Below are 26,926 nucleotides of genomic sequence, written 5' to 3' on the forward strand. Positions count from 1 at the left end.
AAGGAGGGATCCTTGGGGGCAGGGGGAGGTTAAGCAATAGGAGGGCAAGGTAGCAGGTAGAAGGAAAGTAGAGGAGTCAGGAGGGATAGCAAATCATATATATGCACAAACATAAACAAAGATCAGGACAAGAATTTATTACAAAAAGTGTATGTTTATATATGTATGGGTATATATGTATATGTGCATGTATACATCTATGTCTGCATATAAATATATCCAAACTTAATTGTAGCCTTCTGGGGTGGGGGAGGAAGGGGAAAAAGAACAAAGTACAAAGTAAAATAGTACAAATAGAAAACAAAAGAAAAGATGGGCAGCTCTCAATACAGCATGTAGTATTTATTAAATAGGCTTTTTTGAAATGGAAATTTATTGCTATATATTTTGAATCCTCTCATGTTCTGCCATGCACATGACATGCTTTTTTCTTTTCTTATTTTGTATTTGTCTTAATATTTAAGTTTATTATGTTTCATTTTCTCTTCTTGCTGTGTATTTAAGTTTTAGTATTTAAGCCTAACATTATAAAAGATAAAAAAACAAAAATAAATAAATGGATGTTTAATAGTTGAATTGCTCAATTTTCTCTTTGCTCCCTTGGGGATTTCGTTTTCTCTGCTTCACCTCTGTGGGGGGGAACCTACGTTCCCAGGTGTCATAAAGCAACTGCTACCTACAAACTATATTACTGATAAATTTATTGTCTACTCCCAGTAGACTTAGATTATTTTAACAGCAAAATCACAAAATCTCATTGGAAGGAACCTCAGAAGTCTTTCAGTCTAAACTCTGAACTCAGATCTCTCCTATAGTGTGTGTGAAGACTTATCAGCTAAAAATTACATGATACCAGTTGGTGCTTTTTATACCCCAAAATGGAAATCCAAATAGCATGTTTCATGGTGATCTCTGTGTGGGTATGGGTGGATACAACTGAAATGATCAATGCCAAAAGATCCGTATTAGATGGGCCTTTGACTTGACATTGCTAGATTCAGAGCCTACTGATGTTTATGAGTCTCTTAGCTTCATTGTCTGACTAAAGGCTTTGCCAAAGCCCTGTCTTACTGTGAGAGAAAAAGGCTAAAACTTACAATGGAACACTGATTAAAGGGAACCATATTTCATCACACAGGAACATACCTGAATGTGGTAATTCAAGAATAATTGGGCTTTGGTGAGAGGAATGACAGGAATCATCTTTCCAGGACCCTTCCACTCTTATTTGAACCTGGTATGAAGAGAAATATGATGCCTCATTACTAATATTACCCCCTTCTAACATCCTTTTCAAATATATTGATATATAAACCAAGGAAAAAGACCCTGGGGCTAAAAAAAATGTACTATGTCATAGAGAATTATCCCCCTTTCATTTCTGACAGACAAGGCATACTTAATATCTACCACAAGACAAAAAGGGGAATATTTTTCCTTGACAGAAAGTTATCCTATTTCTCCTAATTTTAACCAAGCTAAGCAACTTCCGTGACATAAACTGATATACCAAAAAGCAGATTTCTCCAAATTGTGAGTCAATTTTGCTTGTAGCTAAACAGTGTATAAGATGGGACGTAAGAAGAACCATTCTATATCTTTTATGATTTTTACAAGGTTAGGTTTATGTTTCATACTCATGCCTCCAGGGAAAAAGATGAAGAGGGACATAGGGGAAATATATCTGATTTCAGTGAGGCCTTAACTAAGATTTCAATTTACATGTAATATCTCCTCATCACATGTCCTCTAGATATTGCTATGTACTTCCCACAGAATGAAGGCTCTTAGGTGGCTTAGGAAGCTAGGGTGTCCAAGAATTGACTTTAATGTGTATTTCTATGATATGTATCATCATTGCTGTAAGCATTACACTGTATCATTATTAATTTCTTTCTTTTTTAAAAAAATCATTCTCATACTTTTTTTTTACAGGTTGTTTTTTATACCATTGCCTTTTACCTCTTTCCATCATTATTATTTCATCTTCCTCTCCCCTTGCTTTTCTTTGTTCTCTTCTTCCTTCTCATTCTTTTTTTTATTCTTTTTTTCTCCTCTTTCTCTTCTTTCTCCTCCTTATATTAATTCTTATCTCTCAGGTGGTTCGTAAATTGTCACAATATTTAATGGAAATCATCTGAAGGAAACATAGAGTGAAATAGTAAATTTAATATGTTTGGATCCCAATTGTGGAATGGAACCTGCTTTTTATTTTATTTTACTTCATTCATTCATTTACTTTTTTCAAACAATTCCACAGAAGCTGTTCCATTCCATCTTTGCAGAGAGCTTTCTAGTTCACATGATAATTTGCCATATCTGATCAAGGCAGTCAAGATACTGTGTTGGTTTGAGTTCCTGCTTTCTGTTCTATAACATACCGTGGTCTGATGAACAAATGTCAAATATCAAGAAATAATTTATAAGTGACAAAGTTAAACAATGAAGAAAATTCCAGATCACTCAAAGAATAAAAATATTACACATAATATAAGTACTATTATTATGACATGATATATGCTATGATTTGATATGATATGTGATACAATATGACATAATCTAATCTAATATAGTATAATCTAGTATATGATATAAGATGATATGATCCTATGATATACCCTAATACAATACAATGTAATGTGATGTGGTATAATATAATACATATAATATAATGTAATGTGATGTGATATAACATGACATGATGTGACATTATATGATATAATGTAACACAACACAATGTAATGCAACATAACATAGTGTGACATGACATGACATACTATACCATACCATACCATAACATAATATAGCATAGCATAGCATAACACAACACAACATAACATAACATAACACTCAATCCAAGCATTTATTTTAAAAAGATATAAAATAATCTTTCTGATAGGGTTTCATTCATTCAACAAGCACTTTTTGGGGAATTGAGATATTTTTCTTAGAGGATTGTTCAATTTCTTTATCTATGACATGAGGAGAGTGGACATTATAGCATTGTTCTCAAGCCCTACTCTTGCTTGCAACATGAATTGTGGTTCCATGAGAAACTTTAAACAATAGCATTATTTTACTTCTAAAATATTAAATAAAAATTATGCATGTATCAAAAATGCATACCATGTATTAGCTAATCCAATATCTTCAAGTCAGTATATGTTGTTTGTCTACATTTTTTCCTCCCCTCAATTCTATGAAAAGTTTCAAATATGAAAAACTATGAAAGTTTCAAAAAATTATTAATCCCATATCTTCCCCAGATCTCCTCATTCAGACTTCTGCCCAGCCCACTTAAATTAATTCTAGAGATTTTCAAGATTTGCTTTCCAAAAAGCTATTTGAACTCTTATTTACTAAGAATGTCCAGAGAGATGGATTTTGGGGTCAACAACCAGCAATTAAATATAGCAGTTTTAAAATGAGAAGCTTGCACTAGAGGACACTTACCAGCTGTGGGACCCAAGGAAAATCATGCTACTTCTCACTTGTTAAATGAGAAGCTGTACTAAAAGTCCTCCAAGGTCACTTCTAACTTTACAGTTACTATTCTATCATGCCTTCAGGATAATACCTGTCTATCTTCTATTCCAAAGTGACCTGAAAGTAGCAAATCAGATCAGGGACACCTAGGGCTGTCCAAAACTAAGAATAGACTGTCTTGAAAGGAAATGGGTTTCCCCCTCATTAGCAATCTTCCAGGAGAGGCTAAATGACCACTTGCCAGGTGTACTATAATGGTGTATTTGTCTGAGGATATGGATTAAATTAGATGGTCACTGAAGTCATCAACAACTTTAAAATTTTGGGATTCTATGAAACTCTAGATAGATTTTTATTAGGCTGGCACATTATCATGCTGTCTATTTGTCATTAAAAAAGGAAGAAGCAGCAAGCCCACTGAGTTATCTTTATGGAAAGGAGGTATGGATGCGTCTGTTTCTGTGTCCTTGTGTTATTTAAGTCTTTGGGAAAGACTTGGTTGCTGGACTGCACAACTTGGGTACAAAGAATGCAGAAGGGTTCTGAGGTGCTGAATCTCTGTCAGGTGGTCGTTGGCATTGTAATGCTTTCTGAGACATTCCCCATTTTCTCAGGAATGCCTTCATCACAGGTGCTGGTAATATGGTAGTCAGACTTGAAGCACCTTGAAACATAAAATTAACAATGAATTTTCTTAGTGCCTTATGTATCTAATACAAATTGCAATAAATTTTATAATTGGTGATTTTCTTCCACAACTCTTTTTTTTAAGTTGGGCTTTAGATTTAGAGCTGCAAGACACCTTGGTAGCCACCTAGTCCAATCACCTAATTTAAAAATTCAGGAGATGAGACATAGAGAGGTAGTGACTTACAAAGGGTTACACATTTAGTAGAGGTTGGAAGCAGGGTTCAGACCTGTCTTCCAAACTTCAACACAGATGTTCATGTAATACTAGTAGGGCAGATCCATTCTGAAACTTTGTTTTAGTAATGTACTTACAAAAAATAGCTTCAGCATCCTGTAAGATTCATAATTCAAGGTCTGAAAGAGTATTTTCAGTATTTTTGTTTAATAATGTGGGGATTTTTCCTAGGTACTATAGGGAAGAATAAGGAATACTGCTCTCATGGATGGTAAAATTGGTTGCACCTGAAGGAAAAAATACTGAAACCCATCTGGAGGTAAACCCTGTCACCCTAGATGTTAAATAATAAATAATAAATAAATAAATAATAAAGCTTCCAAACTCTAAGGTGTCCTTTTATCAGTAAAGAGCCCAGGAAATGAGTGATGAGGGTCACGCTATAGATTTCAAGAGAATTGCAGGAATGAAAGTCAGAATACAAGAAGATAAATCAATAGAGATTATCTTTTTTTTTTCTTTTTGGATGGGAGAAGGCAGGGCAATTGGGGTTAAGTGACTTGCACAAGGTCACACAGCTAGTAAGTGTTAACTGTCTGTGGCCAGATTTGAACTCAGGTTCTCCTGACTCCAAAGCTGGTGCTCTATTCACTGTGCCACCTAGCTGCCCCAATAGAAACAATCTTAAAACCAAAAGGAAGAATGATTTAAATCTTAATGAAAATATAAAACTTTGTTAAGAAATATGTTAATATTAAGGAAAGTAAACTGATCAAATCAGCTTAAAAACAGAATCTTATGGAACCTCTACAAAATATGGAACAATAATAAGAAATTCAGAATAACTCAAAAGAGAAATGATATCCATAAAATAAATTAGGAATGAAAAATAGCTGAAATTAAAGCTCTGAGTGATGATTTTTTAAATAGCAGATTGAAAAAATGGATCAACAGCAGACTATTGCTTTAAAGAAACTAAGGAAAGATTAAAAGATTTGGAGCAAAAAAACCCTGAAGTGCAGGAAAAATTGGTACAAGAAAAGTTAAATATCAATAAAAAGTATTTGAATTCTATAGAAGACAAACTGGCTAACTTTGAAGATAGGTTGTGAAGAGATAATTCTTAGTTCTCCCAGAAAAAACAAACATGACAAGCTAAAAACTGACATACCATAATGTTAGAAAATTGGAAAGTTCAAAATAACTTCAAAATATATAAAATATTTGGAGACAATTATGCTTATATGATTCAATTATGACGTATTTCTTAAAGAAATAAAAGACAATTTGAAAATAAATGGGAGAATATTCAATGTTCATGGCTGGAATGTGCCAATATAAAAAAAAAATTCCTGAACTGTCAAAGTTAAATTAGAGTCTGAATGTCATACCAGTTAAACTAGTAAAGAGATAGTTTACATAAACATATAGAATAATAGCAAAGGTGATTTGGAGAAACAAAATATCTAAAATATGAAGGCAAATAAAGAAAAGAAGAAGGAATGAAGGGAGAATAGCACGTGTAGACTTCAAAATATATTAGAAATCAGTAGTCACAAAAAAGTGTGGTATTATTTTGAGAAGAAGGAGAAAAGTACTTTAATGAAATAGACTAAACAAATTGAATCACAAACAAAGGTACTCAATAACCCAGTGATTGAAAAATCAGCAGAGCCTCAGGGTGGGCCTGACCAGTCATCAGCTGGAGGGACTTCAGATTACCAGCAGCTGTTGTGGTTTCCAGAATTATCAACACATAGAAGCTAAGGAAAAAGTGAAAGGTCAATGCAGTGTGGACTGTGGGATCCAGTAGTTCAGGATAGTGGTTGGCCTTTGCCCCCAGAAAAAGAAGTGGTTGAGGTGCAATGGCTATGCAGCCACAGCCCCATGGCAGCTTCGGATCCTGGCCTGCAGATTGTAGGGGGACCAAGTGACCAGTCTGAAAGGTAATTGCTCCTGCTTTAACCTGCTTGGATCTGGATTGCTGTCTATGGTGGAGGTCCTGTGGTTTGCAACCAGCTTGCAAGAGTGTGTGGAGGCTTCAGAGAGGGCATGCAACTGATACCTTCAGCAGCTGAGAAAACCCCAGCAATTTGGGAAAAAGCTCCCCTGGCTGGTAGTAGAGTTCTACTGTGGCAAAAAACCCAGAAGTCAAGTAATTGAGTGGCAACATGAGCAAATGAGAGAAGCAAAGCAAGCAGAGCAACATAACTTTACACTCCTATTTTGGGCACAAAAAGGATCAAAGCATGGAATAGGAGGAAAACAGTGAAGTCAGAACTCCTGCACCAAAAACTTCCAAGAAAAATATGAGTTGGTTACAGGCCATAGAGAAGCTGAAAAAGGATTTTGAAAACCAAATAAGAGAAGTGGAGGAAAAATTGGGAAGAGAAATGAGAACAATGCAAGAAAATTATGAAATGAGAGTCAACAACCTGACTGAAGAAAATGACACCTTAAAAATAGACTAACTCAAGTGGCAAAAGAGGCTCAAAAAGCCAATAAGGAAAGAATGCCTTAAAAAGCTGAATTTGCCAGATGGAAAAAGAATCTCAAAAGCTCACTGAAGAGAATCATTGCTTCAGAATTAGATTGGAGCAAATGGAAGCTAGTGACTTCATGAGAAATAAAGATACTATTAAACAGATCCAAACAAATGAAAAAGTAGAAGGCTACATGAATATCTCATTGGGAAAACCACTGACCTGGAAAATAGATCCGGGAGAGATAATTTAAAAATTATTGGACTACCTGAAAGCCATGATCAAAAAAAGAACCTAGAAATCATCCTTCAAGAAATTCTCAAGGAAAATTGCCCTGAGGTCTTACAACCAGAGGGAAAGAATCCACTGATCACCTCCTGAAAAAGATACCAAAAAGAAAACTCCTAGGAATATTACAGCCAGTTTCCAGGATTCCCAGATCAAGGAGAAAATATTACAAGCAGCCAAGAAGAAAAAAAACTGAATATTGTGGATATACAATCAGGATAACACAGGATCTGGCAGCTTCAAAACTGAGGGATTGAAGAGCTTGGAATATGATATTCCGGAGGGCAAAGGAGTTGGGGTTAAAACCAAGAATCACCTAGCCAGCAAAACTGAGTGTCATGTTTCAAGGGAAAATATGGTCATTCAGTGGAATAGAGGACTTTCAAGCATTCTTTTTTTTTATTTAACAACAATTTATATTTATTTATTTTTTTAATGCTTTATTAACTTCTGATTTACATCATTCGTTTCTTCCAGATTTTGAGTTACAAATTTTCTCCCTATTTTTACCCCACCCATCCCCCCACAACAGCAGTCCCACAGGATATCCCCACCTCCAATCTGCTCTCTCCCATACCCGTTTTGACTTTTCCAGTGGATCTCTGCCTCAGTGCCTGTATATTTTATTTCTTAATTACATGTAAGATGGTATTAATAATAGTATATATATATATATATAATATATATATATATACATACACATATATATACAAACTTATTTAATAATTGATTTTAAATCTTTCACTTCCAGATTCATTCCCTTCCCCCCCCCGCCGCTACCCACCCCCACTGGGAAGACAAGCAGTTCAGTATAGGTTGTACATGTGCAGCTAATGCAAAATAATAACGTAGTAGATATATTGTAAAGGGCTGACTATATTTACCTCCCTCCTATCCCACCTCCCACTTGTTCTATTCTCCATTTTGATTCTGTCCCTTTTCAAAAATGGGTGCTTCCAACTTCCTTCCCCCCAGCCTGCCCTGCATTCCATTATCCCCCCTCTCATCCCCTTCCCCCCTATTCTCCTGGAGGGTGAGATCCCCTATTTAGTGGGTATTTCACTCCCTCCTCAAACCAGATTCAATGGGAATAAGATTAACCCATTCCCTTTTGCCTTCCTATTCTTCCCCTCCATTGTAACCATTTTCCCTTGCCTCTTCTATATGAGATAGTTTGCCCCAACCTGTCTCTCCCCATCTCCTCTCATTATATTCCTCTCACCTCTTAATTTCACCTTTTAAGTATCATCCCTTCCTGTTAAATTGGTCCTGTGCCCTCTATCTATGTATATCTGTAAACATATATACACACATTCACATATGTATTCACATGCCCATATACCCTCATATATAGACATATATATAGACACACACACACACACACACACACACACACACACACATATATATTTCTAATCCCTTCAACTACTGAGAAAAGTTTCATAAATTACAAGTATTGTTTTTCCATGTAGGAATGTTAAGAGTTCAACTTTGGTAAGTTCCTTATGATTTCTTTTCCCTGTTTACCTTCTCATGCTTCTCTTGCTTCTTGTATCTGAATGTCAGATTTTCTATTCAACTCTGGTTTTTTCAGCAAGAATGCTTGAAAGTCCTCTATTCCACTGAATGACCATATTTTCCCCTGAAACATGATACTCAGTTTTGCTGGGTAGGTGACTCTTGGTTTTAGTCCCAGCTCCCTTGACCTCCAGAATATCACATTCCAAGCCCTTCGATCCCTCAGTGTAGAAGCTGCCAGATCCTAGGTTATTCTGATTGTGTTTCCACAATATTTAAATTGTTTCTTCCTGGCTGCCTGTAATATTCTCTCCTTAATTTGGGAATTCCGGAACCTGGCTATAATATTCCTAGGAGTTTTCTTTTTGGGATCTTTTTCAGGAGGTGATCAGTGGATTCTTTCAACCTCTATTTTGCCCTCTGGTACTAAAACATCAGGGCAGTTTTCTTTGAGAACTTCCTGGAGGATGCTTTCTAGGTTCTTACTTTGGTCATGGCTTTCAGGTAGTCCAATAATTTTTAAGTTATCTCTCCTGGATCTATTTTCCAGGTCAGTGGTTTTTCCCATGAGATATTTCACATTGCCTTCTATTCTTTCATTTGTTTGGATCTGTTTAACAGCATCTTGATTTCTCATAAAGTCATTAGCTTCCATTTGCTCCAATCTAATTCTGAAGCAATGATTCTCCTCATTGAGCTTTTGAGATTCTTTTTACATCTGGCAAATTTGACTTTTTAAGGCATTCTTCTCCTCATTGCCTTTTTGAGCCTCCTTTGCCATTTGAGTCAGTCTGTTTTTTAAGGTATTATTTTCTTCAGTCAGGCTGTTGACTCTCATTTCATAATTTTCTTGCATTGTTCTCATTTCTCTTCCCAATTTTTCCTCCACTTCTCTTATCTGCTTCTTAAGGTCCTCTATTGCCTTTATCCAGCTTGTATTTTCCTTTGAAGCTTTTGGTGCAGTTCTGACTTCACTGTTTTCCTCCTGTTCCATGCCTTGCTCCTTCTTGTCCCCAAAATCAGAGTGTAATGTTGGAATCTTCTGTCTGCTTTGTTTCCTTTGCCTGCTCATTTTGCCACTCAATTATTTGACTTTTGGGCTTTTTGCCACAGTAGGACTCTGCCACCAGACAGGGGAGTTTTCGTCCCAAACACTGGGGTTTTCTCAGCTGCCGGAGGTATTAGATGGGTGCCCTCTCTGAGGTCTCCACACGCTCTGGCAAGCTGGACACACACCCCAGGACCTCCACCCTAGACTGCAATCCAGATCCAAGCAGGTTAAAGCAAAAGCGATTACCCCTCAGACTGGTGCTTGGTCCTCCTACACTTTGCAGGCCAGGAGCTGAAGCCGCCATGTGGCGCTGGCTGGCTGTGCTGGCGTCTCAGCAGTTTCTCGCCCCAGGGGTAAAAGCCATGCACTCCCACTTACTGGGTCCCAAAGTCCAGACTGCACTGGCCTCTCACCTTGTCCTTCGCATCTATGTATTGATAAGTCTGGAAACGGCCACAGCTGCTGCTGATCTGGAGTCCCTCTGGCTGGTGGCTGGTCAGGCCCGCTCTGGTGCTAAAGCCTCATTGTGGTGCTGGGCTCGGCTCCCAGAGTGCCATGCTGGTTGATTCCTGCTGGCCTGCCGGGCTGTCCTCAGTGGGAGATTAGCTTCCTGTGTCATTTTGTGGGTTCTGCAGCTCCAAAGTTTGTTTAGAGTCTCCTTTTTACATGGATTGGGGAAGGTGGAAGCCGGAGCTGCAGGAAGGTCATGCTTCTACTCCGCCATTTTGGCTCCGCCCCCACTTTCAAGCATTCTTGATGAAAAAACCAGAGTTGAACAAAAAATTTGACATTCAGATACAAGAAGCAAGAGAAGCATGAGAAGTTAAATAGGGAAAAGAAATCATAAGGAACTTATGAAAGTTGAACTTTTAACATTCCTACATGGAAAAACAATAATTCTAACTGATGAAACATTTCTCAGTATGAGAATAGTTGAAGGGAATAGAAATGTGTGTGTATATACACACACGCACAAACACACACATATACATACATATATTGTCTATATAGGCATATGAATACATATGTGAATGTGTGTATATATGTGAACAGGTATATGTAGATAGAGGGCACAGGACCAATTTAATACAAAGGGATGATACTTACTAGGTGATATTAAAAGGTGAGAGAGGAATATAATGAGAGGAGCTGGGGAGAGAGAGAATGGGGTAAATTATTTCACATAGAAGAGGCAAGGGAAAATGGTTACAAAGGAAGGGAAGAACAGGAAGGCAAAAGGGAATGGGTCAACTTTATTCTCATTGAATTTGGCTTAGGGAGGGAATGACATACATACTAAATAGGGTATCTCACCCTACAGGAGAGTAGTGGGGAAGGGGATGAGAGGGGGAATGATGGAAGGGAGGGCAGGCTAGGGGAGAGGGAAGTTGGAAGCACCCACTTTTGAAAAGGGACAGGATCAAAGTAGAGAATGGAACAAGTGGGAGGTGGGATAGGAAGGAGGGAAATATAGCCAGTCTTTTACAATATCCACTATGGAAATGTTTTGCGTAGCTACACATGTACTACCTATACTGAATTGCTTATCTTCCCAGTAAGGGTGGGTGACAAGGGAGGAAGGGAATATATCTGGAATTCAAAGTTTTAAAATAAAATGTTTTAAATATATATGTATACATATACAATTATTAATATTATTTTACATGTAACTGGGAAGTAAGATATACAATCACTGGGTCATAGAGATCCACCATGCCCTACTGGAGAGTTGGAGGGGGTATGGGAGAAGATATAGGAGAGAGCAGATTGGAGAAGGGGATATCCAGTGAGATTGCTATTTTGGAGTGGTGGGTAGGGGAGAAAATTTGTAACTCAAAATCTTGCAGAAATGAATGGTGTAAACTAGACGTTAATTAAGCATTTGGTTAAAAAAAAGAAAAATCAGCAAACATAAATTTATTAGGAAAGAACTTCTCATTTGACAAAAAATGATGGAAAACTGAAAAACAGCCTGGTAGAAATTAGTTTTAGACCATTACCTTATACAACATTCTGTAATAAATTCTATATTGTTATATAAGATTAAAGATCATACCATAAGAAAATTAGAAGTAAATCATATCATCTATCTTTTACAGCATTGGTCTAAGCCAAATAAGGGACAGAGAGATGATTGAAAAATGTAGGATTTACAACTTTGATTTTGTGAAATGAAAAGACTCTATAGAAGCAAAATTCATGTACCTAGAGTAAGAAGGGAAATCATTGAATGATCAAATAAGGGTTTGGTATCCAAGATATAGAAATATCATTACATATATCAATATTTCAATATTATATATGTATATATAAATATATAGAGATGCACAGATATATGTATATAGACATACACACATCTTTATAGAGGCATCATATACATATATATATACACATACATATTTATATGTATTTATATATATTTATATGTAAGATAAATATCTCTTTCTATCTATAATCAAATGTGATTTTCCAATAGATAAGTGTCAAAATGTTATGAAGAAACAGTTCTCAGAAGTAGAATTACAGGGTATTAACAACCATATGAAAGATTACTCCAAATACTAAGAGAAATGCAAATCAAAACAACCCTGAAGTTTCAGCTCACACCTTGAAATTGGGAAAGATGGGAAAAGATGGAGATAGTGAATGTTGGAAAGGTTGTTGTTGTAAAATAGATACGTTGGTGAATTATGAGCAGATCTGTTCATTGGTACAACCATTTTGAAAAGCATTTTGTAAGTATAAACAGTCTAAAATATCCATACTTTTTAACTCAGAAATTCTACTAGACTTATATCCAAAAGAGTTCCTTGATAAGATGAAAGCTTGCATATACAAAATATCATGCTTTGTGATAGTAGAGAATTGTAAATAAAATATTGTCCATCATTTGAGGAAATAAATTGTGGCATATGAATATGGTGGAATATTACTGTACTGTTAGAATAATGAATGTGATGAATATAGAGAGGCATGGGAAATTTTGTATGATATAATGTAAAGTATACCAAAAGAAAATATACACGACTAAAATTAATTTTTCCTTTCCATTTTTTCTTTGTTTTATGGGATAGCTATAGATATATAACTATATAGATACAGATACCATCTCTTCATTGTAAGGGTATATTACTCATTTCCATATTTTCCACACCTTTTTTCTCCCCATGTACCCACTCTGTAACTCTGCAGCACCTAGGTGGCACAGTGGACAGAGTACCAGGCCTAGAGTCAAGAAGACTCATCTTTGACCTTAGACCCTTAGCTAGCCTTGTGACTTTGAGCAAGTCACTTAATCCTGTTTGCCTCATTTTCCTCATCTATAAAATGAGCTGAAGAAGGAAATGGAAAATCACTCCAGTATCTATACCAAGAAAACCCTAAATGGGGTCACAAAGAGTAGGATATGACTGAAAAGACTGAACAACAACAAATCTGCAACTCTTTTCAACACACACACACACACACACACACAAACACAGAAACAAAATATCAATTGACATCTACCAGGCTCAGGGTATTAATCTAAGGTGAGATGGGGAGAGAGAGGAATACAGGGAGAAGTTTTGAAAGAAAAGATATTAATAAAACGTAGTTTTAAAAGTGTACAGAGCTTCTGAGTATAAACATTAAATTATTGATCGAAAGAATCCTCAGATCATCCTCTGGAAAAAATCCTTCACTCCAAACTCCAGAATATTTATTATATAAATCAAACAACTAGAATAACAAACAAGTTTTACAAGTGATCAGAAAAAAAGATCTTCAGATATGATATAAAGGATTGTAAAGTATGTTTTCACTAATAATTGACTTTTTCTAGGTCTATGATTCTCCATATTTTGTGACATGTAGTTAATGGATTCACCCAGTTGTTATTTGCCAAAATATTGGAATCCTGTAGACATTTGGTTGGTTTATGGGTAAAATGACACTCCAGATTTGGGTGGACTGTCCTAATTTCAAGCATCTTTTGTCATTTGTCCAGTGAACTAAACAAACCAATTACTATGATAGTAAATATACTTGCTGAAAAATGAAAAACTCAACCAGACTTTCTAGAGGGAACCTACATGATACTCAAGGGAGCCTTTATCCAGTGGACAGGTTAGACATTGCATATATACCAGTTGAGCAGATATCCATTGTTTAAATCTCTCTGACACTATGACCCTCTTCTGTTCTCATATTTCTCTGATAACATAATTTTTGGCTGTATTTCTCATAAGCTCTTCACTGGATGGATGCCTATTTCTCCCCTTTCTGAGCCACCATGTGACTCTACACCACCTGTGGATGATCCACAATTTGAATTCTTTATAGATTACCATAATTCATGATTTGCAGTCAAACAGCTTCAGGAGAATATGATGTTAAAAAAAATTCCATCATTCTTTTTGTTGTAGTTGGCCATGAAAAGCCTTTGATTCTATAGAGCAAAATGTGTTCTTTAAAGTTCTTTTGCCACATGTCTCCTACACATATGTCAAGATCACACAAGAATCCTTGAAAGATGTACCAACAGAGAGGAATTTGTGTTGTATAGGAAACAAGACTCAAATCAGAGTGCTATGTATTCCTCAAACATGTCGGTTACAGCGTGTCTAGCCTAGAGTCTATATGGACTGAGATTACCCATACATGGTAAAGATCTCCAGATGCTCCTCTTTGTGAATGACATTGTGTGGAGTACATCTAACCTTGTACCAAATGATCTCCACATGAGATCCCTGATCATGCAGAAGAATTTGTCCTAACTATTCATAAGATCAAAAAAAAAAGTGGATGAAAAATGCTACTATAAAAAGCAGTGGGATGGATAGCTCATAGAATTGGTAGATCAATAAATATACATAAGACAGATAGTACACAGAAACAATGAGCTGGGCTCAGAATTGAACAGGAAGAGTAGAGAAGGCTGCATTGCAGCTGGGAAATTATGCAGTGCTTTAAATGATCCCATGCAAATACTATGCACATTATTATGCAGATACACATGTGACCCTCCCCACAACTTCATTGACCTGGATGTGGCCCCCAGCAGGATTAAAGAGGTTTATACACTGAAGTAAACCAAACACATCTTAAACTTTTGCCTACCCCTTGTTCTTGACCCCAGAAGGGTTGTGGCAGATTAAAGGATTCTTGAAAGCCCCATCATAAAGAGAACTGCTCATTACGATTATGTTATTGAATCAGCACTAATTCAACATTTGTTCTCATGGAACGAAGCTTGGGGTCACCCATGGGTAAAAACAAAACAAAACCCCTCTTGACCTTCCCTTTAGCTTAATCCTTGTCTGGACCTCAAATGGATCTGGGAATCACCCTTCTCTCTCTGCAGGGCATCTGCAGGGCTCATCTCCTTTAATCTAGGTTTGATAGACCTAGCATCACCAGGCAATCTCCCTGCCAGGCCACCTCGGCCTTGCTTGTGCAGAATGTGCATTATCTAAAGATCATTCTGTAAGCTATGGTCCATTCGCCTTGGCAAATACTGTTTAAATATAGCATCCATAAATAAATGTTAAATAATTCATGAACATAATTTTGTAAATTCTGCTAGGCCACACCTCTCTGGGGGCATATTTATGAACATGCGTCAGCCTGGAATCAATGCATCTGCCAAGCTCCTTGCCTCTGAGGCAGAATTCCCACATCTAGCCCAAAATGCTGCAAACGAGTCCGATTCCCCTTCAGTAGCCATCCATCATACTGTCACTTTAATTCAGATGCTGCTACTTGTTTTAATAACATACATCTTACACAAAGAATATTGCTAACACAAGAATCTTGGGGTAGATTTTTACAACCTCATAAAATGATATTAACCCTTTGATCCCTGATATTCTTTTCATTGAGCAGAGAGCTTTGGAGTTCTCTCCCCGACATCCATCCCTTTTACTCCCTCCAATCTCCTTGATGCTTATCAATAACCTCTGTTCATCTGGTCTATACAGCACCAGGATCTGACATCAATCACTGCAGTAAAAATATTATTCCTCCAGCTTTGCCCTCAAGAATTATGGAAAGAATAAAAGTGTTATTGCAGGAATTATTTAGCAAACAATAGATGGATAAAATGTATTACGGGAAGTGTTAAATTATATCACCTCATTACTGAGAAACTACTTGAGATAGTGAGAAGGTAGCTCAAGACACCCTCCCCACCCCCATCTAGCCAAAGTATTACAAAAGAACAATAGATAAAGCTCACAAAAGATTTCAGGGGAACATCAGGATGACAAGGCTAGGCTTTCTTCTCTTGAAAGGGGATGGTAGGGGCAGGGAGCCAGCTTGGAATATGACTCTCTCTCCCTCTCTGTCTGTTTTAGATGTTAACTTAGAATTTATAGACCAGTGATGCCTGTCTGCATCTAGTTGTTTGGAGATTGGCAGATTATAGCTTCTTAAAAAGAGAATAGATCTATGCCATTCCCTTCCTCTCTTTAACATCATCACCATCATTCCCCCAAGAAAGAAACATATTCATGGGAGAGGGAAGTATACGGCTCAGCTCACAGCATCTGAGTTTTTGTCATTACTGGAAGCCTGGGGCATGCCAATGTTGGCAGTCTCTCCCAACATTGGAAAATGCTGCTGCTGAAATGCCAGATTAAGCCAATTACTAAAATCAGGCCTGTATTTTAAATACTATTACCGATACCTAAACAAGGTTGGAAACCATGTTTTTTGACCAAGTAGTCTCTTATCAGTTAATGCAGATTTTTTTTTTTTTAAGGCATAATGTTACACTGGGCTCCTGGGATTCATTTGATCAACATGATTAAATTATTCCCTTACTCAGCTAGAAGGAAATTACTAGTTACCAGACATTATGTGTCTGTTAATTATGTGCAATAAGGCTCCCTCCTATCACACCAGCTCCTGCATTCATGTTCTGTGTATTTTAAAGGCATTATCATTCAAAAAAATTTAAATATTGAAAAGGGACAGCTATAATTTTGTTTCATCTATTTAATAAATAAGTAATTTGCTAAATCAGTTGTACAGAGAGGCTGTTGGCTCTGTGGACCAGCAAAGGCAACCTCAGAAAGGAGAGATTACAGGATTAAAAAAAATAAACAATTGATATCAACCTCCTCCCCTTCCCACCTCCAGCAGTTTTATAGGCCAATGGTTGGGTCATCTTTTATTGCACAGCATTATTTCTAAACTATGACTGTAGGAGCAAAAATAATTTTTCTGGCTACCCCCAATACAGAATATTCTCACCTATGCTGGGTATTAGAAGCCAAATTTACATTCTGTTCAGAGAGAGCTCAATCTAGAGTTTCAAAAGGTTTTTGTTTTAAAGGAAGATACAGCATATGGTAGCTAAGAGGCCTTATTTTGTTTCCTAATGAAATGATGAGCCTCTGTTTCATATTAAAGTGTTAATCGGTCTGAAATTAGGTCTCACAAAGAGAATAGTGCTTTTAAAATGCTTAATATGATTCATTATCTGCAGTCCAAACCAGATGACATTTCTTTTTTATCAAGAAAAGGAAACTGGAAAGACCCATCCTCCCTCTTCCATCTTCCCACCCTCCAGCCCTGGATTTGGTCATCCGATTTATCAAACAGAAAGCTCTTTAGAGTCAGCTCTTGAGCTGAAGGCTAGAAGGTTTTGTTTGAGTTTGAGAATCTTCATATGTTTTTGAAATATAAACAAATATTTCAAAGAGGGTGGCTTCCCATTTGAAGTAAGTGATCCTATTAGACACTGAGATATGGCCTCTTTGTTGTGGGCCTGGGCATCATTTTATGTATGATAGCGCCGTGTCCCGCTAATATACCAAGACATTACTTTTAAGCCAGATACAGAGAGGAATGGACATGTTTCATGCACTTTGCCTTTCAATGTTAATAACGAATGACGAAAGTTCAGAGGAGAGAAGCTAAGTGGATACTCTGCTTTAAAAGAATGAATTTTAACTAGCAATATGCCAAACTAGTCAGAAACAAATTAGATAGTCAGCAAAGAGAGGACAAAGCATTCATACTAGAGGTCTGTCCATGACCATAAATTCTGCTGGAGTCCATTGTAGTAAGCACTGTTATCCTGGGATAGAGGACCATTGCTGGGGTGGGTCATCATTTTTCTCCATAATCATGTGACTGGCATTTCTGACATTATACAGACAGGGCCCAAAGGGCAAGGTGAGTGATCAATGGGGGGCAAAAATGAGAATTTCTCCATCTGCTCTCTGAAAGAAAGGGAAAAAAAGGAGAACAAAAAAAAATCTGTCATGAGGGCAAGGCTACTTGAGGCATTAAAAATAGCTAAATGCAAGGGGAAATACTTTTATACAGAAAATGATGATTAGCCAGAACCTATCAATTACTTGATTTTTTTTTTCTTCTTTGCCCTCGTAGTCAACTTTTAGGGAAAAGAGCTAGATACCTAGAAAACAAACTGTTATTAGTGATTTATTTAGAGAAAAAAAATCAATTTCCAGGAATATTCTAAGAACTATATATGTTCAGTCCATCCTCGTGTGTCCTCTACATCCATATAAACAATTCTAGACAAAGAACATTAATTTCAGAATGAGGTCCCTAAGACACTGCAAAATATTCATTCATTAAGCAAATATTCCCTTCTCTATTTCAATCCAATTTTATAACATTTAATGAATATGTCCTACAGTATGGTGGGGGCATTTTGTTCACTAACCTCATCTTAATAAAGTAAGAAAGAAGGCTAATCTATTTCAGAAAGACCATCAACAATACTTAAAATCTACTTTCAATACTTATGTAGGAAATTCAATTATCTAGAATATAAACTTACCTGAAAATTCTGATTTTGAGGGAGTTTTATGGGATATGGGTATAAGAGAAAGGGCATTTGCTGAAGAATGACAACTCTTGGTTCTAATCAAGTCTTTACCAATGACTAGTTGTGTGACTTTGAGGCAAGCCACTTCATCTCTAGGAGACTCAATAACCTTTTGTATTAATTCAATTGAATTAAGCTCAGTAAGATTTTATGAAATGTCCGGTATGTAAGTGTGCTGTAGTAGGTATTGAGAATACAAAAGCACAAAGAGAAAAAAAAAGAAATTCTTCCTCCCTGCCCACAAGGAGTTTACATTTTGCTAGAGGGAACGATATGTAAATTCAAAATATATACAAAGTAAATGTAAATTAATTTTGGAGATGGAGGAGAACCACAGCAATTGGGAACAATCAGAAAAGAGCTTTGAACTGTACATTGAAGCTATCAAGGAAATCCAGTATGTAAACCTAAGGAGAGTGACCATACCTGGCAAGGAGCCCAACCTATGCAAAGGTATGGAAAGGAGTATGGAATATCATGCATAGGGAAGTATCAAGAGGATCAATTCAGTACCTACTTCCTAGGATTGTCATGAAGATCAATGGAGATAAGGCACGTGAAGCATGTTTCAAGCTTTACAAATGCCTTCTAGTTATCTTCCAGTTCTGTGTGCCTTATAAATCATCTATCTGTTCAACAATCAAGATAGTGAATGTTAGTTATAGATTTAAATTTGCAAGGGACACTAGAGTCCATCTTGTCCAAATTCCTCTTTTGTAGATGTGGAAACTGAGGCATGCAGAGACTAAATGATTTATCCAAGGTCACACAGATGACATTTGATGACATTTACCTCATTACCAATTGCAGAGGCCAGATTCAATCCCAGATCCTCTCTTTACTCTGTATCATGCTAACTTCTTAAGGTGGTAAAGAGTATCCTGAGCTTCTCTTACTTGTGGATGCTTTGCTTAATAGCTTGTTATCTTTATGCTTTTGAACAAGAATGGGGGTAATGACCTTCCTCTTTCCCATCTAGCTTGTAACACTATAGGAATGGAGTTCTATTAGTCATAGAATTGTCATGAACAAAGGGTTGGGGGAAAAGGGGAAGTGGATTTCAAGTCAATTTTATAGGCCTCAAGGAGAGAGATAGAACTATTCACTTAATGAGTGTTAGACTCTCTCCAACTATATGCATTTATTGGCACAATTTTCAACATAAATTGACATGTGTATGAAGTGACAATTGTGGATGGCAGAGTCAGTAGAGTATTGGAGTTGGAGTCAGAAAAACCTGAATTTGAATTCTGCCTCAGACATTTACCAACTATGGGACCCTGAGACGACCATTTATATGCTCTCAGCCTCAGTTTCGTCCCTTATTTTATTAATATAAAAATTTATTATATATTATAAATTAAATTTTAATAAAATATAATTTTATTATATTGCATAAAATTATATATTATATAATTATATATTATTACTAATTATATATTTATATATTATATTATATATAATTAAAATTTTATTATATATTATAAAATGGAAATAATAACGTCACCTACTCACATGGTTGTTGTGAGAATGAAGTGAGATGGATTCTGTAAAGGAGGCAGGGGAGGGTGCTCCCGTCTTTCCCTCCTTCAGTCCTGCCCTCATGAGCCATTTTGCATAAAGTAGAGTGAAGATTGGACCAGGTTATGCACAGGGGCTCCGTGGGGGCCAGAGACCCCTCTGCCCACCGCTGCCTCTCCCCAGGCCCCAGGGAGAGAAGCAGCGGGGACAGGGGACCTCATTTCTCCTTTCACTGGAGGGAGTCTTCATGTACAGGGCTCCCCAGTCCCCCCCACACAGCTTCCTGCCCAGGGCCAGCTCAGGGCCGTCTGTCTCCTCAATGGGGCACTCTGGGCCCTCGGGGATGCTACTCCCCAGCAGACACCTCACCTGCCCCCTGGGGAAGGGCCGGGGAGTGGAGGGATAGACTGGGTGGCCCCGTCCCAGCTGGATTCACTGTGTGCCAGCTCCAAGGGTTGGGGAGGGGTAGCTGAGGGGACGGAGGATGAGGAAGAGTCCGGAGCAGGTGGTGGCGAGTCGGAACCCTCAGAGAGGGATGGGGGAGCAGTCCCTGAGCTGGCTGGTGGAGGCCCAGATCAGGCGGCCTCCCCTCCAGGGGCCCTTCTGTGGGTGTGGCCGCCGGTATGATCTGTTGGACCTCTCGGATCTTCAGCTGGAGACACACTTTGGAGGGAAAGATGTCTGCGTAGGGGGCCTGGAACGCCGCTGTGGCCTGGGCTGAGGGGAAGAAGCCACAGTCCTGGAAGCGCTGCATGGTCCAAGGTGCGGGGCAGGGATGAGTAGGGCACCTTCTCGGACTCCAGCTCCCCCAGCACGTCCTCTGCCTCGGTGCCAGTCCGCTCAAAGGTGAAGATGTCGCCCTCGCACTTGGCGCTCTTCGGCGTGTTGTGCTCAGAGCTGCAGCTCGAATGACGCCTCATTTTGCGCTCGGGGGAGGTTGGATCCTCTGGGGCCGAGTCCAGGTCCGACGAGTTCTTTCTCTTCTTCGGTAGGAGCCCAGGATGGCTGGGGCGAAGTGGCCAGCACCTCCTCAGGTCGGAATTCGGGCAGAGCTAGGAAGAGTCTGGAGCAGGTGGAGGCGAAAATTTGTTTTGTTTTGTTTTTGGAGGGGCAATTGGGGTTAAGTGACTTGCCCCAGGTCACTCAGCTAGTAAGTGTTAGGTGTCTGAGGTCTGAATTGAACTCAGGTCCTCCTGACTCCAGGGCCAGTGCTCTATTCACTGTGCCACCGAGTTGCCTCTAGCTTGGAAATGTTTGATTAAGGCCAGCTATTAGATGCTAGCCCTTGACATTATTTCCCCCACATGGGTAGGCTTAGAAACCAGTTGTAATAATCTGTGAACTAGTTTGACGGATAGGCAGTGATTTTGTAATGTAGCCCTTAACCTTGCTTCCTGTCCCCATCTTGCCTGTGAGCTGCTGAGGGCTCAAGAATTTAGAGATTCTGCTTTTTTCTTCTCTTTTTCTTATTCACTGAAGACAAGATAGCTGCCCCTGGACTACGCTCAGGGCAAAACTTGGCTTTGTTCTATTACTATCTCTTTTGTCCATCCAGTTCCTTTTAGAGCAGGAACCTGTGGTCTCCTATTTTTCTTGACTTGCTTCCTTGTAACTCTGGGTCTCCATCCTAAATGGCTTCCCAGCTCTGACCTAGGTCTATTCTAACCTGGAATTCGGTCAAAAAAAGAGGTCTGACTTCACTTGGTGAATTCTCTGTCTATGTCTTTGTCTCTCTTTCTGATTCTATCTCTGTCTCTGTGTCTCTCTGTGTCTGTCTCTGTCTCTCTGTGTCTGTCTCTTTGTCTCTCTGACTCTCTCTCCCTCCTTCTCTTCCATCTAGAAGTTGAGAAGTCCAGTTCTTCTTAAATCCAGACAAGCCCCACTATTTGTAGCGTAGGTATTGATTGATAATCCACTGTAACTCTCTTTACAGGAATAATTGTGTGATATTTATATTTAAGATTATTGTTAAGGTTTCAATTTTTATTATATAGAAATCATTACTGATAGATTTGTATGTTGTTGAACTAATCATTCCCCTGATGGTCCTTGTGCTAAATTGATCAATTTATGCTAGACTATTATTTTTGCTATTGAACTAAGACTTACTCTTTAAAGTCTATATTCTGATGATCCCCACTAAATATCTCTCTATATGGCTAAAAAGTGGCATAACCATTTTGTGGGTTCAGCTTTGCAGGCACACTAAGTGTAGGGCCAAAAGATTCCCAGAGATCTAGTACTCCAATAGATTTGGAGGAACAATAGACTTAAGGTGGACATTGGTCATTTCCCTCTCCTTTTTTCTTTCTAATGGTCTCTTTATAGTGGGATGCTAATCATACAAGCAGCTGGTGGTGAAGTGGATAGAGTCATGGGCCTAGAGTAAAGAAGATATGAGTTCAAATCTAGTTTGAGATACTTATTAGCTGTGTGACCCTGGGCAAGTCACTTCACCTCTGTTTGCCTCCCTTTCCTCAATTGTAAAACGAGGATGATAATAATAGTACCCACCTTGCAGGATTTTTGTAAGGATCAAATGAAATGCCTTGTTTTCTTTTTTAATATTTTGTTTTTCCAATTACATGTAAGAGCAATTTTTATGTTCTTTTTGGAAATTTTGATTTCTAAATTCTCTCTGTCCCCTTCATTTAGCAGGAAAGCAATTTGATATAGGTTGCACATGTGCAATCATGCAGAACATTTCCATATTACTCATATTGTGAAAAAAAGACCAACCCCCCCCAAAAAAAAACAAAGTAAAAAAAGTTATTATTTAGGCTCCATCAATTCTTCCTTTGGAGATGGATGGCATATTTCATTTTACGTCCTTTGGAATTTTCTTAGATCATTGTTATTTCTGAGAACAGCTAAGTCATTAGCAGTTGATCATCATACAATATTGCTGTTATTGTGTACGATGTTCTCCTGGTTCTGCTCACTTCACTCAGAATCATTTCATGTAAGTCTTTCCAGGTTTTTCTGAAAGCATTCTTCTCATCCTTTCCTATAGCACAATCGTATTCCATAACAATTATATAACAAAACTTGTTCAGTCATTTTCCGATTCAGTTTCTAATTCTTCATCACCACAATGGGAGATACTATAAATATTTTGTGCATTTGGGTTCTTTTCCTTTTTTTAAAAATTTTTTTATGAGCAATCAGGGTTAAGTAACTTGCTCAAGGTTACAGGGCCAGTTATTTCTGTGTGTGGTGCTAAGTGTCGGAGCCGGGATTCGATCCCCAGGTCATCCTGATACTGGAGCCAGTGCTCTTACTTGCTGAGTCACCTGGCTGCACCTCTTTTCTTTTTTTAAAGAAGCTCTTTGGGATACACAGCTACCGTGTTTCCCCGATAATAAGACACTGTCTTATTATTTTTTTGGACAGAAAAACACCAGAGGGATTATTTTCAAGGGAGGGCTTATTTTAATGAATATTGACAGCAATTTTAATAAACAGGTAAATGTGAACCAAAAAAATGTACCTTTATTCAATAAGCAAATCACTGGAGAAGAACAGGATGACGCGCTCACTGCTGCAGCTCTGATTGGATGCAGCTCGGAGCGCGGCATGCGTTTTACGGGGGGGAGGGGCGGTGCATACAGAGGGTACCGTAATGTAGCGTGTAGCGCAGGGGATCACCTTCACTACAGTAGCAATCTCAATAGGGCTTATTTTCAGGGGAGGGCTTATTTTAGAGGAATCTTACACAGTAAGGGGAGGGCTTATTTTCGGGATAGGTCTTATTATCGGGGAAACACGGTAGTAGGGGTATTGCTGTGTCAGAAGGTTATGTACACTTTTATAGCTCTTTGGATATAGTTTCACATTGTTTTCTAGAATGGTTGGAAGCATTTACAACTTCACCAACAGTATATTGGTGTCACAATTTTTCCACATCCCCGATAGCATTTGTCCCTTTTATTTTCTGTCTAATTATTCAATCTGATAGGCATGAGATGGTACCTCAGAGTTGTTTTAATGTGCTTTTCTCTAATCAGTAGTGATTTAGAGTGTTTTTTTTCATATGAATATGAATAGCTTTGCTTTCTTTATCTGAAAACTGCCTTTTCATATCCTTTGACCAATTCTCAATTGGTAAATAACTTTTATTCTTATGTTTCTTCTATTTTTTTCATTCCTTTGATTTTGTTTTAGTGTTTCTTGATTCCTTATGGAGTCATTAGTTTTTATTTGCCGAATTATAATTTTTAAGGAATTATGTCCTTCAGTGAGCTCTTATGCTTCTTTTTCATTTGGCCAGTTCTATATATTTAAGGAGTTCTTTTATTTTTTAGTGAATCTATTTACAAATTCTGCTTTTTAGGAAGTTGTTCTGTTTAGTGGATGTTTGTGCTTCTCACATCTGGCCTATTCTGTTTCTAAGGTGCCATTTTCTCCAGCATTTGTGCCTCCTTCACCAAGGAATCTTTTTTCATAATTTTCTTGCATCACTTTCATTTTTCCTTTAATTTTCCTCTGCCTAACTTGCTTGATTTTTTAAAAATATTTTTTGAATTCTTCCAGGATCTTTTTTCATCCTTAGACGAATTCGTATTTTTCCTTGAGGCTTTGAATGTAGATATTTTGACACTGCTATCTTCTGCATTTGTGTTTTGATTTTCCCTGTCACCATAATAACTTTTCAAGGTCAAGTATTTATTTTGTTTGCTCATTTTCCAGTTTATTTATTAATTTTAAACTTTATATTAAAGTTGAGGTGGAAGATGAACTGTCCCAAGCTTCAGGATTTTTGTGTTGCTGTTTTCAGAGCTAGTTCTGGGGGTCTGTAAATTTTCAGTTCTTCCCAGGTGGTATGGAGAGGTATGGTCACTGTTCTCTTGGCCTGTGCTCTGGTCTATGAGTGACCACAAGCTCTCTTTTCTGGAACTTTTAGAGACAGCTTCACATAGTGGGTAGAAAGTCAGTCACTTTTTGAATCAGGAAGACCTAGATTCAAGGTCTGCCATTGGCTGGTATACACACACACACATACCACACACATACACACACACACACTACATATATATGTAATATATTACCCTGGAAAAATCACCTGGTATCCTAATTCCCCTAACAATTCTCTTAAGATTATTTTCAGAAGAGGTAATAATCTACAATAGTCAATAGGGTTTCTTGATTCAGAGCTCTTTAGACCAATAAAATCACAGATTCAGTCCAAAAACAACAAAAAAGAACTTTAAAAAACAATTTAAGCTTTTGTTCTTTGAGTTCAATATAATGTTACAGAATTTTATATTTTTCATCTCATTTGCTCCCCACATTAAGACTGATTGCTCATCTTTAAACAGTACTAATTTAGTGATAATAATTTTCTAATTTTTTTGGTAAGAATTAACATTAGCCAGGCAAAATTATCTGTTGATATAAGCCAAGATTGGGTTGTTGATTTTGACATATGGCAAGCCTGAGGGAAGAAAAAAATTTTTCATATAATTGTGAATCACTATAAATCTCCATTGTTACCTAAAATATTATTATTTTCTGAAAATAATCATGGTAAATCCTTTTCTACTAGAATTTTAAAGATATAAATATAAATCATGAACTTTAAATGACACAGACAGTATTGAAACAACCAGGAAAAGGACTGATACATGGATACTGTGGGACTGAAAGTCTCTTTATCCAGAGCACTGTGCATTCATGATACCTCAGAACAGCTGGATGAAGTTTAAAAGCATTTTGTTTCTTGGTCTTCACATATTTTTCCTCCACCCAAACCTTACCCAGAGCAAAAGAAGCCAGAAGTTTTCAGGAATGAGGACTTCAATGGAAGCTGCTAAAATCCGTTAAATCCATCTGACGGTGCCCCAATTCTATATAATGGTTTCCAAGTAGGGACTCATCAACATCTGACTGGTTTTAATTTATTGAAAGGAGTCACCATTATTTTCTACCATTTTTAACTTGACATTTCTCAGATGTGGAACACCTTTAATATTGCTTTGATTCCTTTCTCGGACTGCCTTGTACAGAAACTCCTTATTTGGTGGTTAACTATTGCTGTGTAAATAACCATTTTCATGGCCAAGTGAAGAGTATATTGAGAGAGTAGTGCTTGGATTAGTTTTCCCACATGGTGGTTCAGGATTTTGAACAGCTATGAACTAATGAGAGTCTATTGGTTCAAAGTATTCTGAAACAAAGTCAAAGAAGCTAATCTCTAGCTGCCTTGAAAGGAATTGGTGTCCAGATCTAGGGAGCTACTAGTTGTGCTGTGTTTTGTCTTGATCTAACCATGTAGGAAATCTTATGTCTAGTGCTGGGTCCTCTAATTTTAGGAGGTGCATTGGTAAGGGAAGAATATCCAGAGGAAAGTCACCAAAATGTTGAAGCATCTGGACTTAATGTTGTATAAGAACTGCTTAAGGAAAATGGGAATGTTTAGCCTGAAAAATATAAGACTTGGATGAGGAATATGGCATCATCATGGCCTTTAAGTATTTGGGAAGCTATCAGGTAGGAGGATTAAATTTACTCATCTTGGCCCTGGAGGATAGGACCAGGATCAACAGGTAGAAATTACAAAAAAGAGAACTGAGGTTAGATGAAAGGAAAAAAAAAACTTTCTCATAATTAGAGCCATTAAAAAGCTATAGAAGAACTTCCTTGAGAAGTTATTTATCTTTCGTTATAGATCTTCCAACAAAGGCTGCTGAACCCCTTTTAGGGGAAGGTTGTAGAGGAGAGGTTTATTCAAATGCAGGAATAGGTTGGACTAGATGCCTTCAAGTTCTGAGATTCTGTGATGCTGTGTTATCTCTTCCTCTTATACCTAGCACCTTCCATCCAGGACTGGAAGACTGGTAGCAGACTAACCTAAAAGCAGTACTATGGAA

The sequence above is a fragment of the Petaurus breviceps genome, unplaced genomic scaffold (assembly GCF_028583685.1).
Source record: "Petaurus breviceps papuanus isolate PSGF00001 unplaced genomic scaffold, PetGlider_PUasm1.0 90775, whole genome shotgun sequence".
NCBI classification, from domain to species: Eukaryota; Metazoa; Chordata; class Mammalia; order Diprotodontia; family Petauridae; genus Petaurus; species Petaurus breviceps.